Source organism: Gracilinanus agilis, chromosome 3, assembly GCF_016433145.1.
Source record: "Gracilinanus agilis isolate LMUSP501 chromosome 3, AgileGrace, whole genome shotgun sequence".
Taxonomy (NCBI): domain Eukaryota; kingdom Metazoa; phylum Chordata; class Mammalia; order Didelphimorphia; family Didelphidae; genus Gracilinanus; species Gracilinanus agilis.
In genome coordinates, this window is record NC_058132.1 from 219137469 (window position 1) to 219153357 (window position 15889).

The following is a 15889-nucleotide window of genomic DNA, read 5'->3' on the forward strand; positions in this document are numbered from 1 at the left end:
AAGTTACAATCAAGGGGCTCCATAATCATCTGGCATTCTTTCTATGTTATACCTGTGGTTGGAAATGTACATGATGGGAACTCCAGGGATCTTCTGGATTCTTTGCTTGAGGTCTCTATCAACTGTAGCCACAATATAACATTTATGCTGAGTGACTCTCTGGACTAAGCAATCATCTGCAGATGTTCCTTTGTGTGAGCATGGCAAACGTTCAAATCAAATCAAATCATTGTCCTTGGCAATACTCAGGGCTACTTGGTATTTTTGTCCCACTTTTTCAATTTTAGCCATTACATAGTCAGTTATGCAAGGAATGCATTTGTCATACAGACAATCCATCATTGACTATACTAAGTCCAGCTTGGCTTTGATGGAGAAGTTGATAAAGTTGGTATCAACTAGGATGTAGTAAGGGGGTCCCAACTGTGTGTTATATTGGAAGAATAAGAAGGATGGGTGCTGGGGGACTTCTCTTTCTTTGAGAGCACTGGGATCTTTCTTCTCTTTCTTTTTTGGTTTCAATCAATCTTTTTCTTTTAATCTTTCATCTCTTAAACTAAGCATTCGCTTCATGGTTGCGTATTTCCTCAGTTTCTTTTGTTTCCCCACGTTAAAAGATTCCTTCCCACTCCGAGGTCTCAAGGCATTTGTTTTGAATGTACACTACTATGCCAATAGGGGGCTGCCCCCCAAACTGGTTTTTTGTCAATGCGGTTAGTTTTATCCATTTGTTCATCTATTTCTTTTATCCTCCAAATTCCTAAAATTAGAAGTTGTCTATGTTTACAGATCCAGCAAAGAAAAAGAGTCAACCTTTTTTTGCCAGATCTCAGGGGGAAATGTTTGTTTTGAATTCAGGGAAGTGCTATTTTGAAGTGTCTAGCAGACCCCCTATGGACATGTGGGGACTTTGAGACTATATTTTCCATGATTCCAATGGGTTTCTGGTTTCCGGTTTTGGGGCATAGGGACACAGAGGGCAGCTTAAATTCTGAGGAGGGCCTAGAAGAGGTCTCTTGGTTTTGCTGAGTGACTGGCTGGCATATGAGAGTGAGGATGAGCTCCAGCGGTAATTTAAAAGATAGTCAGGCGAGGTCATATATATTTTACCAACATGGCCATGGCTTTAATTAAACTACTAATTTATCTTATACTATATGTCTTTATCATTTTTAATCTTAACAACAGTCAAAAACTTCTTTTTACCAGTTCTTATAGATTTGTTCACTCTTTGGGAGTTACAATAAAATCATAAACAGAATTAATCTAATGATTCAGTGTAACAGAAAAACCAACAAAACAACAAAATTAATTCACAAAACTAGTCAGCAAAATATAATAAGATATAGAAACATTTTTTTAAAAAACAGAAACAAAACGAATTCAGTTTTGAGGTTTTAAAATCCACCTCTGGTCCAATTCAAGGTCCTTCTAAATGATCTCTGCTCTGAGCATAACAGGTATATAGTTCAAAGTCTTAAGCAGGCCAAGTGTATGTAAGGGGATGAATATTTCCCCTGAGTTTCAGTTTGAAATAGGTCATCAGGCCCTTGCTTGCCATTCTACATCCTTTTTGAAAAGTTAAAGCTAGTAGAAGATCCCTTTGTGGTTGTCATACTTTTGTAATTATAATAAATATAGACTGATATTAAAAGGAGTAATATTTTAATTAAGGCCATGTTGGTAAAATAAAGAATGACCACGTGGCTGCTAAGATCTATTTCAAAGTCCCCTCCACAACTTCTCCCCATAGACTATGTGCATGGCTCCTTCCATACCCAAAAAAAGGCTGTCCCAACCAAGTCCTTTCTATTTAAGCCATGTTTACGTTGGCTCATGTCATCACATCCAACTGGAAACATGTTGAATGATGGGAAATGTAGTTTCCAAGCCCCCTAAATATCCATAGGAAGTTTGTCATATATCTTAATATTTTAAGGCTCAAATGAACCCCCCCAAATTCCAAATAACACACATTCCTAATATAAAACATATTTCCCTGATTACCATACACCTATTATGTATAGTTGGTCTCAGCCTGTTAGAATATAAACTCCTTGAAGTAAGGGATTGTCTTATTTTTGCATTTATATTCTCAATGATTAGCATTTAGAAAGAATAAATGAGTTTTTTTCAATCATTCATTTATTCATTTGATGTCATACTTTAAAAATCCTTACCTTCCATCTTAGAATCAATAGTGTGCATTGGTTCTAAGGCAAAATAATGGTAAGAGCTAGGCAATGGGGTTAAGTGACTTGTTCAGAATCACATAACTAGTAAGTATCTGAGGTCAGAATGGAACCTAGAACCTCCCATCCTGAGGCTTGGCTCTAAATCCATTAAATCATTTAGCTAAGTCGTGTTAACAGACATCAAATATTGATCAATGAATACATGCCAAAGTTAGTGAAAGGCGTTAGCACTCATGAAACAGTAAATGTTATTAAGCATAAGCATTTTTAATTTTATATATTTGTGTATGTATACAAAAGTATATATATGAAAGTTTATGCTGTGCTAATTTTCTTAGTGACTATCTCAATTTGAAGGTTATGATAATCAATACTAAATGACTAGTTTCCATTTACCTGGGTGGCACAAATGGTTAATTTCTTCCATTTTAGGTTTTACTCCTCATTTGTATAATAAACACTCTCCTAAAAAATTCAACAGATTTCCTTGATTTTCGTACTATTGACTTAAATGCATTATTAGACCACAGGTACATAAGAAACATATTGTTAATCTTTGCATAGTTTGTATTGTTAAGTCTTCTATATTTCTTAAATAATAGCTTTATTAGAAGTAATTGAAAAAATGGATGAAATTAGGGTTGACAAAGAGGAAAGATTATGACTTTAAAATTAAACTATATTTTTCACTTTTAGATACAATCCTATATAATATTACCTGTTTTCTTGTGGGGAGAGAACATGAATCACAAAATGTCAGAAAATAATTATTAAAAATTGTATTGACATGTAATCTGAAGACAATTAATTTAAAAAATACTTTAATTATTTCTAAGCCTTTTTTCCTGACTAACAACAAAAACATATAAAATATTTTGATACATATGGTAGAGAAGCAATTTACATAATCACTATTATGCTGTGCAAATATATCTACCTACAAGTGATGAGCTGATACACATAAAATATTTTGCTTACAAAGATAAATAATTAAGTGCTTATCACTTAAAAATTTCTCATGCATGATTCTGAATTTTCCTTATTATTTTTCACACAGACCCAAACAATTAAACACATGAAGAAGAGGGGGAAATCTTTCTCAGAATTTACATACTCTGAGTAAATATAATGTTTCATTTTGGAACAAAATTTGAATGTTATATTCATTTAATTATTTAAAATAAAGCTAAAATAAATAATTCATTGAATCATTCTGTAAGTCATTCCAACAACATTTATTAAGTGCTTCCTTTGTGATAGTTCTTTGTGCCAAGAACTGTTCTGCCAAAAGGAGTTTACATTCTAATTGATAAGAAAACTTGTAAATAACTTGTAAATAACTGGGTATATACAAAACACATACTGAATACATGAAAATCACCTAACTTAAGAAGATTAGCAAAAGGTAGAAAAACCTTCAATAAAAGGGAGGTAATTAGTATAGGGTATTGGGAAGAAAGGGAAGATCAGCATCATTATGAGGTAATTTTGCACCCAAGGCAAAAAAAAATATAAAATTCATATACATATTTATTCATTGGTGTGGTTTGCTAAAGAGAATAGATATGTATCTTACATGTTTTTTTTCCTGACCCTGTCAAATTTAAGTGCTCAAAGTATATGTCTCATTTGCCTAATTGGCATTATAATTCCAGGGTGAGAGGTAAGGGGAAAAAATGACAATACTGTTTTTAAAATGCTTGGAAAATTTTGTGGACTTCAAGTTTAAGATAGTATATAAGAATATAGATTTAGAGCTAGAAGTGAAGTCCACAGTAATGTAGTCTACCACCCCATTCTCCCTCTCTGATGAGTTAAAAGTCTCTCTACCATGTTTCTCTTCTCAGGGTCCTAGATTTCCTTATATAACTATATCTTCTTCAGAAGCAATGATACTTGCCATTTTTCAAAACATTTAAAACATGGAAATATATATTATATGGTAACACATATACAGCTTATATCATATTGCCTTTTGTATTGGGGAGGGAGAAAACATGCATCACAAAATGTCAGAAAATGATTATTTAAAATTATATCAACATGTAATCTGGAAAAAATTAAAGACTTATTCATCCAGACTTCTACTGACAAACAACAAAATCCCAAACATACTCAAACAATGGCAATCTATTACCTCCTTTATTGTCTAACCCTTTTGTAGTAAGTTATATCTTTCCAGTGCCAAATAGTAACCATGTGTCATTCAACTATGAAATCCAATTTGCCTCCTTTCATTAGATCAGTAATTTACTCTATAATCTATATTTTCTATATAGATAACTGAGAACATGATTTTTTTTACTAGATTTCTTCTTGCAAATTATCTTACTTAAATTATTTGTTTTTCATCTGATATTCTTTCTGTGTTGAACTTGGTTTGGGCAGGTTTCTACTTCCTTTCCAAGGACTCAATCAGATTTCCAAGATTTCAACCACAAATGGTTTACTTTACACTCCATCCTGAAAAAGGGAATTCTTTGTTCTTTCTGAGTATACACATGTGAAAGGGAATCCTTTATTCCCTTTGTCTATTTTGAGTTAACACTTTGGTTAACAATAACTTAAAAATTACTTTGTACCTCACCAGATTGTGAAGACTAGATTAACTCTCCTTTGTCTACTTTTGAAATGAATCAACAAAATCTTGAACACCCAATTTAGCAATAGGTGGAGGAGCTCTCCACATTTTCAATTTAATGAGCCAGGAAATGAAAATACACATTGTAATCATCCAGGAATTTGTGAACTCTTTTGATGAATATTCACCTTTCCAGAAAGTGAGAAGTGGCTCCTACAAACACCGTCCCCTGGGCAGTGCTGGACCATTTGAAAGCTGTGATTGGCCCTTGTGAAAAGGGGAAGGGACAAGAAGCCAATATAAAAGGCCCTGAATTTCTGGGGCTCCAAAAAGTAGACTTCAAGAAGGAAGTTGTCTTCAAGAAGGAGTTGGATTTCAAGAAGGAAATCAGCTTCAAGAAGAAAGTTAGCTCAAGGAAGAAACTTAAGCCTCAGGAGTTACCTTCAGCTCCAGTCATCATTTTGAACTGCCTCTTGGAGGGAACTTGGGTGAGTGGATAACTGACTTTACCTTCCTGTCTTCTGAAGAGAGTTTAATTCCCACTGAAGGTCAACAAGTAGAGCTCAGTAGAGCAACAGAGAAATATTTAGATAGATAGGCTAAATGTTTTCTCTACCTTCTTCTTACATTTTTCCATTTTCACTCTTTCCACCTCTTTTGTAAAATAAAAGCTATTAAATGTCATTTTGAATTTGAGCAATACTTTAAATCGGCAATTACCATATTATTTATAATTTTCATATAGTTTAATCAATTCATTAAAATTTAATTCTAAGCCATTATCTGGAAACTAAAAACCATTATCAAGCACTGTCTTCTTAACCTGCTGTTGAATTCCCAAATCTTTCTTTTTTTCCTGAATTTCCTGACTTAAATTAGCAGTAGTAATGAAAATACATTCCTTGTCCCTATATAACTCAAATAGGGCTATCAAGATGCCTCCCTCATTCCTTCCTCCTGTTTATAATGACCTTCCCATCAAGACCTTATTTGATTTAGTATTTCTAACACACATATTCAAACATATTATATAGAACATATATAATGTTATGAATTACTTTCTATGTTTGTATCAACCCCCAACTAAAATGTAAGCTCTATGAGAGAGGAAAAAATTTTTTAACCCTTTGTTTTTATACCTTATCCCTCCCTAGCACAGTTTAGTAAATGTTTAATAAGTATTTTTGGAACAAATAAATTAATAAAGTTACTTCCTTTTCTTATTTAATATATGCACATTGGTATACCTACTTTATCCGATGCAGTGCCTCAAATTAAACTGGCATGCTTAAGTCAAAAAAAAAAAAGGTGCGGGGATAATTGATCTGAAACTTGATGTAAACCAGAAAAGCCAGTAAGTAAAAATGAAGGGACATTCAAGGATTATTTGATAGACAGTGCTGTATAGAGGGAGAAAACAAAATAGCATAGCTTTATCATAGAGTTTATGGATGGAATTAAAGTGAAAAAACAACAACAACAATATTGATCAAATAGAAAGGGGCCAGATTGTAAAGAATTTGAATGCTGAATCATAGTTGATTTTTGATACTAGAGATAATGAGGAAGCCCATGTTTCTCATTGGGCGGGGGAGTAATATGATCAGATGTGGGCATTAGAAAAATCACTTTGGTATCTGGATGGAAAATGAATTGGCAAGTGTGATAATTGTTAAAAATAACTAAAGAGGAGATATCTTAGTGTATCTCCTCTTACTATTACTACTATCTCCCTATAGAGCTTCTTTCTAGATATTAGAGGATGGCTGGTATGTAGATCTTAGGGATAGAATGGATGAAAGAGGAATCAGGGTCCTAAGGCCTAAGCCAGCTGTTGTTGGTGAAGGAGGAACACCCACTCCTCTTACAATAGTTGCTGCTGCAATTTAACCCTCTTCTCCCTGATAGGTTTGGTTGGTTAAACATGTCAGTGACTTCTTTTAACAGTTGCCCAGGTGGGGACCTCTTGAGAAGTTAAGTAGATGGTTAACTTCTCTAGGCCCAACCTGAGGTTGGATTAATCATTAATAGGCTTTTGGTTGGCTTTGGAAACAATTGGTATCAGAATGCATATTAGTTCTCCCTTCTGGAGGGCCATGATAGAATAACCACTCAGGAAGGTACTTGTTTTTGAATCACTGTATTATCTATTGATGGGGAAAGGAAAACAAGGTAATTGGTTTGGGGACTGGGAACCCTATTGCTATAATTTGGCTACTAAGGTAATTGTTGATCAGGACAAGAGACTGCTAGGCTGGTAGAGGTTTGAGGTCTTCATCCTCTTTCTATCTCTGACCTGACCTGGCCACAGCCAAATCAGAGAATATAGAAGGCTATTGATGTAGATGTGGATTGATAATCTGTGTATTCTCTCAGCTCTACTGCCAATAGTATTGATGGTTCACTAGCTCTCTCTCAGTCAAGCACAGGATACAGGTTTAGGTCAGGCCTACCCTTCTTCTTCTTCTACCACCCTTCACCCTTCACCTCCCTCTCCCAGTACTTGCTCTAAGAAATGTTTGCTCAAGTCTGAGTTCTGAGTTCTGAGACCTCCAATTGTAATTCCTAGGGGGTATTCATAGGGTGAGGTCAACCAAAGTTTGCCCCTGGCTCATGGCACCTGGGAACATTCCAAATTTCTCAACTTCCATCCCTGTCATATAAGGTGGCATTCAACTTATCCCAGATAATGATTTTAACATAATGAAATTAAATCTGCCTTGCCCATCCTTAATCTAATCACCAAGGGTGAGAACATTAATTCACTTAATTCACAAGTTGGGAGGTCTATGACCCACATATGCTAGAGTGAGTGACAATTAAAATTTACTAACTGCCTCCTGTGCAGTCCTAAGAAAAGCTTCTGTTGTGATTGGACAGGTAAACTAAGAGGAACGAATAGGAAGTGATGCAAAAGAAGCCCCTTTAAAAGAGAGTGACAACTTCCTGTAGCTCTCCTTTAGTTTGTTACTTGGACCTGGAGCAGAGCTAGACCTGGGACCCTTAGTCCTTGATGAGACAGTTCTTAAATCTTTCTCTTATAGATATTATGTGGTGAGTGAAGAAGGCTGACTACCTTAGCCTCCCTGGAGGCACTAGTCTCCTGGAGGTTCCCTTGATTGGGAGATGCTCTTGTGGCTAAACCCTTTGTTAATTGACTTTTAGGCTCTCCTGCTGGGTCTCTGGAGTCCTGCTGGAGTAAAGCCCATACTTGAATACAAATCTAGTTCATTAAGTTAGATCTCTTGCTCTACCCTCTTCTCATCTTTCTACTTCTACTCTATCCTATATTTTGTAAATAAATTACTAAAATAATTTAGGAATTGGTATTTATTCAATTCCTTGGTGACCACACCTTTAAATATTAATATCCAACCCCAAACCCCCTTTTCCCTTTTATACGAGGGAAGAGACTTGAGGAAGATAACAGTTAGGCTCTTGAAATAATCCAGTAGTCCAGGTAAAAAAATGATGATGACTGGAATTTAGGATTGTGGCTATGTCATTAAAAAGAACAGGATGTATATGTATGATAATGTAAAGGTAGAAAAGATAAGGTCTGGCACCAGACTGAACTTGCAAAGTGAGTGTGAGGAGTTGAAGATAACACTAAGCTTGCAAGACTGGATGACTAAGAGAATACTGATTTCCCTGACAGTCATAAAGAAGGTAAGAAGAGGAAAATGGTATATATTTGAATATAGAGGAAATGAGTTCAGTTGAGTTTGTGATGCTTATGGAACATGTAGTTTGAAATGTTCAAGAGATAGCTGGTGATGTGGGAGTCTCAGGAAAGAGACTAGTGATAAGTCTATAGATCTATGAATCTTCTGCATTGAGAAATAATAATTTAACCTTTGGGAGTTAATGAGATCACTAACTAAGGTAATATGCAGCAAAATGAGATGATGACTCATACAGAAAGCAGAAAGTTTCCAGAAGAAGGTTATCAACAGCATCACATGCTTCAGAGAGGTCAAGAAGAATAAGGATTAAAAATGCCATCAAATTTGAAAACTAAAAGATCATTGATATTAGTTTTGCTTTAATTATTTCTAATATTGATTTTTCCTCACATCTACTTTTATTATAAATTAACTACCTAATAGACCCCATTCATATTGTGCTTTAAAGTTTGAAAAGTACTTTAAATACATGATCTCCTTTGATCTTCATAATATTTTCAGATAGAATGCTATCATTATCTGTAATTTATAGATGAAGAAGCAAATATCAAAGAGGCTAAATGATTTGTTGGGTTATTAAACCTCTGAGGAGGGATCTGAATTCAGGTATTTCTGATTCCAAGCTTATGCTTAATCCATTCTACCACATTGCCTTTCAAAATATGGAGGAGTTATGTTAAAATAAATAGAAGAGAAAAAGCTCTAGAGTAAGGATGAAATGGGTTCAACCACTGTCCATGAATTATATAGTTCATAAAAGTGATATGGACTGCCTTGGGATGGAATGACTCCTTCTACTTGGAGGCCTTCAAACAGAGGAAATGAAAACTTGTGTATTTTACAGAAAGGATTCCTCTTTTGCGTAGGTTGAATTAGATGGTAAGTAAAATACTTTTCCATGATCAAACCCTAAAATTCTTTGATATACTAGTGATTCTAAGCCAGTAATTTAACTATTCAGGGCCCCAATTTCCTAAATTGAAATTGAAGGTAAAAATGCACTAGAACAATTTTTTTTTTCCAGCTAGGTGTCAGAGTGGATGGAAAGCTGGGTCTGTAAGCAGGTAGACTCATCTCCCTGAGCTCCACTATTACTTCAGACACTTAACTGTGTGACCCTGGACAAGTCACTTAACCTTGTTTGCCTCAGTTCCTTATCTGTAAAATGAGCTGGAGAAGGAAAGATAAGCAACTCCAGTATCCTTAACAAGAAAACACTAAATGGGATCATGCAGAGTCAGATGTGAATGAATAAGAGAAAAAAAAAAAAAAACAAAGGAAACTTTAAAAAATATCCCAGAGAATCAAATCAAAGTAAAAAGATGCATTTGTACGAGTGTGTGTGTGTGTGTGTGTGTGTGTGTGTGTGTGTGTGTGTGTGTATGATTTAATAGAGCTGGTAATTTATTTAATTGTTCAGTGCCTAACCCTGGCAACTCTCTAAGAGCAATTGAGAAAGAAGTTTCTGAGCTGTTTCATTTGATAAGTTCCTTCATGGGATGTTCCTTTCATGCATTAAATGCTCCCCACCTCCAACCCAGAATCTTACCCCTATGTACATATGAATGTACTATATACTATATACAAATATATTATTTTGGTTCCTTTAAATTCAGTTGCACTGAGATAAAATTAATATTTAAAATTCATATGAAGGAAACACTTGGAATCATGTGATACTGTCATATATGATTTAAAGAGTAGTAATACATATTCTTTAAATTTTCATCTTTACTTACCCTTTTCCCATTCCCAAAATATAGAACAACCTCTCAATGATGATTAGAAGGTTTTTTTTTTTTTTGATGAAAAAGAGATCTAGGTATTAGCTTTAATTTTAGTTATTGTGCTCTCTGATCCCTAGACCAAATATTAACTCCTCTGGAGATAGAAACCATATGAGCAAGAAATCTCTTCTAAATTATATTGTGTACTCGTACAATATTTAATAAAGCTATGTGAAAAATTAGAACTCCATGAGAGTAAAGAATGATAGAAATGTTTAGTCTTGTTTGCCTAGGATAATCATTCATTTTGAAGCTGTTTTTGTTGTCCAGTGTTTTGTCTCATTTTGTGTTTCTGTCAGTTGTTTGCCATATTTTGAGATAGAAAGCTAAGGGTTTTTTTTTTAATTAACACATTAAATGAACAGATACTGTATATATTCCACAGAACATGTCTGTTAATTGTAGCTTTCTTGCCTATAACTCTCTATTTACAATTCCACATTTGGAAACCAATAATTTTGGACCAAGATTTTCAGTTATTTTCTAGTTTTTAATTTTCTACTGTTTAAATGTAATCATTAAGAAAGGAATTTCTTTCTATATTTCCTTATAGAAAAAAACTGGCTCTCAGACTTCATTTAAGGAGGGCACAAGGGATTTCAATGGAATGAGAGTCAGACCTAGAGACTGAAAGTCCTAAGTTCAAATCTGGCCTCAGACACTTCCTAGCTGTGAGAACCTGGTCAAGTAACTTGACCCCCATTGCCTAGCCCTTAAAGCTCTTTTGCCTTGGAACCAATACATGGTATTGATTCTAAGATGCAAGATAAGGGTTTAAAAACAAAGAGAACTGAGAGGTTAACCTAGAGTTGAAAGGGACATGCTCAACCTCATACCAATAGTAGAATCAGAATAGAAATATTCTGATTATTATCAGTTATCAGTAATAATAATGTTATATTTGCAAAGTGCTTTTCCTGAATGGTGTCCTTATGATTCAAAGCCCACTGTTCATAACTGCAACCTTGTTGTCACATAGACAAATCATTTTGAAGACAAAGTGTATATTTTACATTCTATCTGCATTTTGGTGGTTTGTGAAAAAACACGGTTGTACTATCACCTCTATGAGGCTATCTCCCATGTCTGTATACTCTGAATTTGTTTCATTTCTGAGCTAGTCCCACAGTCTCGTGAGCATTTCTAGCTCAACATATCCATAAAAAGCACTCACATTTTCCTCCATGCTTTTCCTTTCTCTGGCTTCTTATTTCTTTCAGGGTGTGAAAGGGAATTTTTTAATCTTAACTTAATCAATCAATTACTTGGATTGCTCTACCCTTTTAACTTAATCAGTCAGGAACTTGAGAATCTCTTTAATAAAAGTTCACACTCTCAAAGGACAGGAGGTGGATCCCACAGGCACTGGGCAGTGCCAGGCAAATTAAGAAACTCTGATTGGTTTATGACATGTGATAGAGCCCATAGTGAATGGAAGGAGAAATCAGAGAGACAGGAAGTGACATGAATGAAACCACTTATAAAAAAGCTAGCCAAGGGCATTCTGGGTCTTTTTGCTGCCTTGGTGGCTCTTGCTGAGGGAGGACTTCTGCACTGGTGTCTCTGCATTGGAGAGTCTTCTGTGTTGAAGGGATTCTTCTGCCTTGGACTTCTGCATTGGAGATTGATCCTGTGCAGGGAAGACTCTTGCTGAAGAGACCACTGTGACTCCTAGTTGGAGATCAGGACCTGAGGAAGCCTATGTCATAGTTGAGCTGGATTTCTTTGGATTGGCAGTAATAGAGTATTTAGCTAGGCAATATTTTCTATCTCCTTCCTACATTTCCCTCTTTACTATCTCTACCCTGCTGTAATGGAGCTACTAAAGCTACTAACATACTCATAGTTTAATTTTTAAATTTTTAAACAGTGACCACAACAATCTTTTTTTAACTCATAAATTTAGTCAAACCATTTTTAACCTTTAGAAGGGGTTCTACCACCTTCTTCTTTATGTACATTTGCTACCCAAGAGCCGTCTTCTGAAAGGGGTACTGCTGCATCCCAGAAGTGTGTGCCTGTTTGTGTGACTCCATGCTGGAGGCCTCTCCATGTGACCCCCTTTTCCCCACCCTCCTCTCCCCATGACTTCATTCTTCTCTCACAAGGCTCAGGCCTCCTTCCTCTGCTGCCTAAGCAACTTGGCACAAAATAATGCTAAAGTGGAGTAGCATAATCTAAAAGTAGTAGTGCTTCTGGAGGAGAAGGACAGCCCTTTTCACTGCTCCTGAAGAAGAGCCATCTAGCGAGCTATCTTAGGTTCTGTGGTATTTGCTTATACCCTTGATGTAGCAGCTGATTTGAGCCACATGGAGACCAGTGAGACTGTGAGAAGTTTCTTGGTATGTACTCAGCTGCCAGATTGCTTTGAAAAGCAAGGACATTGTCATGATTCCAGACAGCCAGCAATGACTTGTGATGACCTTTTCAACACTAATGCTACAATTATTGCTCCTCTGGCTAATGTTGGGGCCATGCATTGCCCCAAAACCATGACCTCTATTATTTCAAACCGAATCAAACTCTTATTCAAGCTCTACCATCCTTAACTTAAAAAAGTTAAGAAACATAGAGTTTGTAGAGTTCCAATGATATCTTTGGTGTAACAAACCTGGATGTTGTCAGAGTTAATAGTTTGCAGAAATGACAGATTCAACTCAAGATAATGTCCCTATCATTGGCTGCCATACAGGAAAGACAATGCCACCCTGAACTCTCAGTGAACAATTTAAAGGGAATTTCCTGAGGATTATCTGGAAACCCTGACAGGAAGTCTCCAAGAGGCTGGAACAGAGATGGTAAAAATGAAAGCTGGAGCAAGTTCTGCTTCACTATCAATGTTCTATATCAGTGTCAGACTTGCCTTCTCTGTTGTGGATGCAATGAATGGAAAGGAGGGAGTCATAGAATGCTCCTTTGTCAAATCAGAAGGTCCTGTTGTTCCACACCCTTGCTGCTTGGGAAAAAAGGCATCAAGAAGAACCTGGGCATTAGCAAGATATTCCCTTTGGAAAAGAAGATGGCTGAAGGCTAATCTTGAGCTGAAAAGAGGATTGAAAAATAAAATGGAGTGAAAAAAATGTGAAAAAAGATCCATTTCTTTAATTCATCCAGTTATCATGTTACTTGAAAGATATTTCACATGAAGTACATTCTATATGAGAAGATTGATCATATTAGTGAATTTTGTCCATTGGTATATTGGTACATCAATAAAAAAGTAGTCTGTACATCAATAAAACAATAGTCTGTTTAAAAGAAAAACCAAAACATTGTTTTTATTTCTTTGCTGTCATTTACCCTTCATATTAAGTAAGCTCTATGACTTTTCATTTCTATTTTCACAATACATATCTCCTTTCCCTTCCCTGGACCTACTTGCCCAACACCCTATTTCAGACCTTAATCATACATTGCCTGGTATCTTATCTGCAAATGACTTCCCATTAAAGCATTTCATGATTTGGCTTCTACTTGCCTTTCTTGGCTCAATGAATATAACACTTCTCTATTTAAAACATGCTCTAGGTAGATTGGCCAACCTTATGAACATTTCATTGGCTATTTCTAAATCTTTGTACCAACTGACTTCTATAATTATAATTCTTTCCTTTATCATTTCTGCCTCAAATAATTTCTAATTTCTTTCCAAGCTCAACTTAAGTACTACACCCTACCTCACTCAGGCTATCTTGATTCCCCTTCGTTTTTAGTTCCCACTGTAGTCCTATCTCTCTTAGAAATTATTTGTGTTGTTTTTGTATGTATTTTGAATGTATTTCATCTATATATGTGTGTATATGCATGGATATATATACATACATATAGGATATGTATACATAATATACATATGTGTATTTGCATATATGTGCTTATAATGTGTATTTCTATACATATACCTACCAATTGAATTAATCACCTTGAGTACAAGGGCTATTTTATTTTCTCCTTTTTATCTCTTGGTTCTAACAGAAGTCATGGTACAATAATAGACATTTAATAAACATTTCTATTAAATGGTCCCAAATTAAATACGTACTTCTTTTCTAGAATGTCTAAAAATTCACAGCAAACTATTTTTGTGAAAAGTAATATTCTTATATTAATATTTAGATCTCTCCTGTTCAGTTATTTTATGACTTGTACTAAAATTATATGCTCATTTGTAGCCTGCATGCAATTAATCATAAACTCCTTAAGGAAATGGGATGTGTATTGTTAAATCTTTGTTCAACCAGCACCTCTGACTACCACTTTTTTTTACTATCATTTAGTTTAAATGAAAACTTCAGAGTAGTACTACACAAACATATTCAGAGTTGTCATGTTCGTTGTATGCTAAAAAATAGCCTAAAATAAATAGGTCTTAAGTGTACTTGCTATTTTTTAGATTGTTTTCTTTGCAATTTCTGTTATTTAAAATGTTTATACAAGCATTCAAAATGCCTTCATTTCTTCTCTAAAAGGCATCAAAAACAGAAAAATCAACAATGAATGTAATCAGATCACTTTTCTCATTTGTTCATAATAGTGTCTATATACATCAAGCTTTTCCCCTGTGGCAATTTTCATGATCTCATCTCTGCTTTAGGCAGTTAATTTGTGTCCACACAGAGTAAATAATTGAGAGCCAGAAACTAGATCTAGATAACTTAAAACCAAAGAAAATCTATAAATTTGACTTGCTGAATAAAAGAGATCAAGTCCCAGTTATTTACATAAATGATCTGCATTAATTTGATCAACTGCATTGTCATTTAATTTTTCATTTCACTTCACTAACAAAACTTTTTAAAGGAATGACAAAAAATGTGGGCACATCATATTGTGAGGTAGCTTTTTATTTATTTTTCTTTCATTTAAAGTACTGCTGCCCAGCCTTGTCTAAGATAGGGTTCGACAATTATGGCACTATGGTTATGCACCAACAAACAAGGAGAGGTTTTTACATTGCTAAAGACCCTAAACCTTTTAGTTTTTTAAATGTAACTATATATATGTTATATATATATGTATATATATATATATACATACATACATATATACATATATGCCTACTCTAACCTATATCTATAAATGATTCACTAACTACTTAACTCCCTAAATAATTAGACATAGGTTTTCTGTAACTCAACTGCCAGTAGCCCTTGCCTCCAAGACAGACCTCCTGATTTCTTGAGATGCTGAGGCAAAAGCCTCAAACTTTCCATACTGCTTTCTTTTCTCTGGCCTGGTCTTCCTGGTAATGGAATCTTCAGCTCTGGTTCACTGACTCCTGTCAGTTCTGATCTACTTAGAAACCCTCTTCTCCTGCCTCTTAAGGAGACAGAAAAAGAGAGTAAGGAAATCCCTTTAAGAATATATAGTTATATAAACCTATATATACACACTTGGATATTTATTTACACCTATAAGCATGCATAACTTATATGGTTACATTCTTAGTTTATTGTCCTTAAAAAAACAGCTAGTAGGATATGTTATAGTTTGCTGCCCTATCTAAGTTAACATTGGCTGTTCTGAATGGGCACCTAGATGGTGCAGCAGATAAAGCAGTGGGCATAAAGTCATGAAGCTTCCCTTCCTGAGTTCAAATCTGGTCTTAGGCACTTACTAGCTCTGTGATACTGGGCAAATCAA

At 35.1% G+C, this 15889-nt stretch overlaps 2 pseudogenes; one reads left to right on the forward strand and one right to left on the reverse strand.

The window, feature by feature from the left end:
• Positions 1–9: 9 nt before the first annotated feature.
• LOC123239180 lies at positions 10–603 on the reverse strand (annotated as a pseudogene).
• An 8063-nt stretch (positions 604–8666) lies between these two features.
• LOC123241415 lies at positions 8667–13283 on the forward strand (annotated as a pseudogene).
• The last annotated feature ends 2606 nt before the right edge of the window (positions 13284–15889 follow it).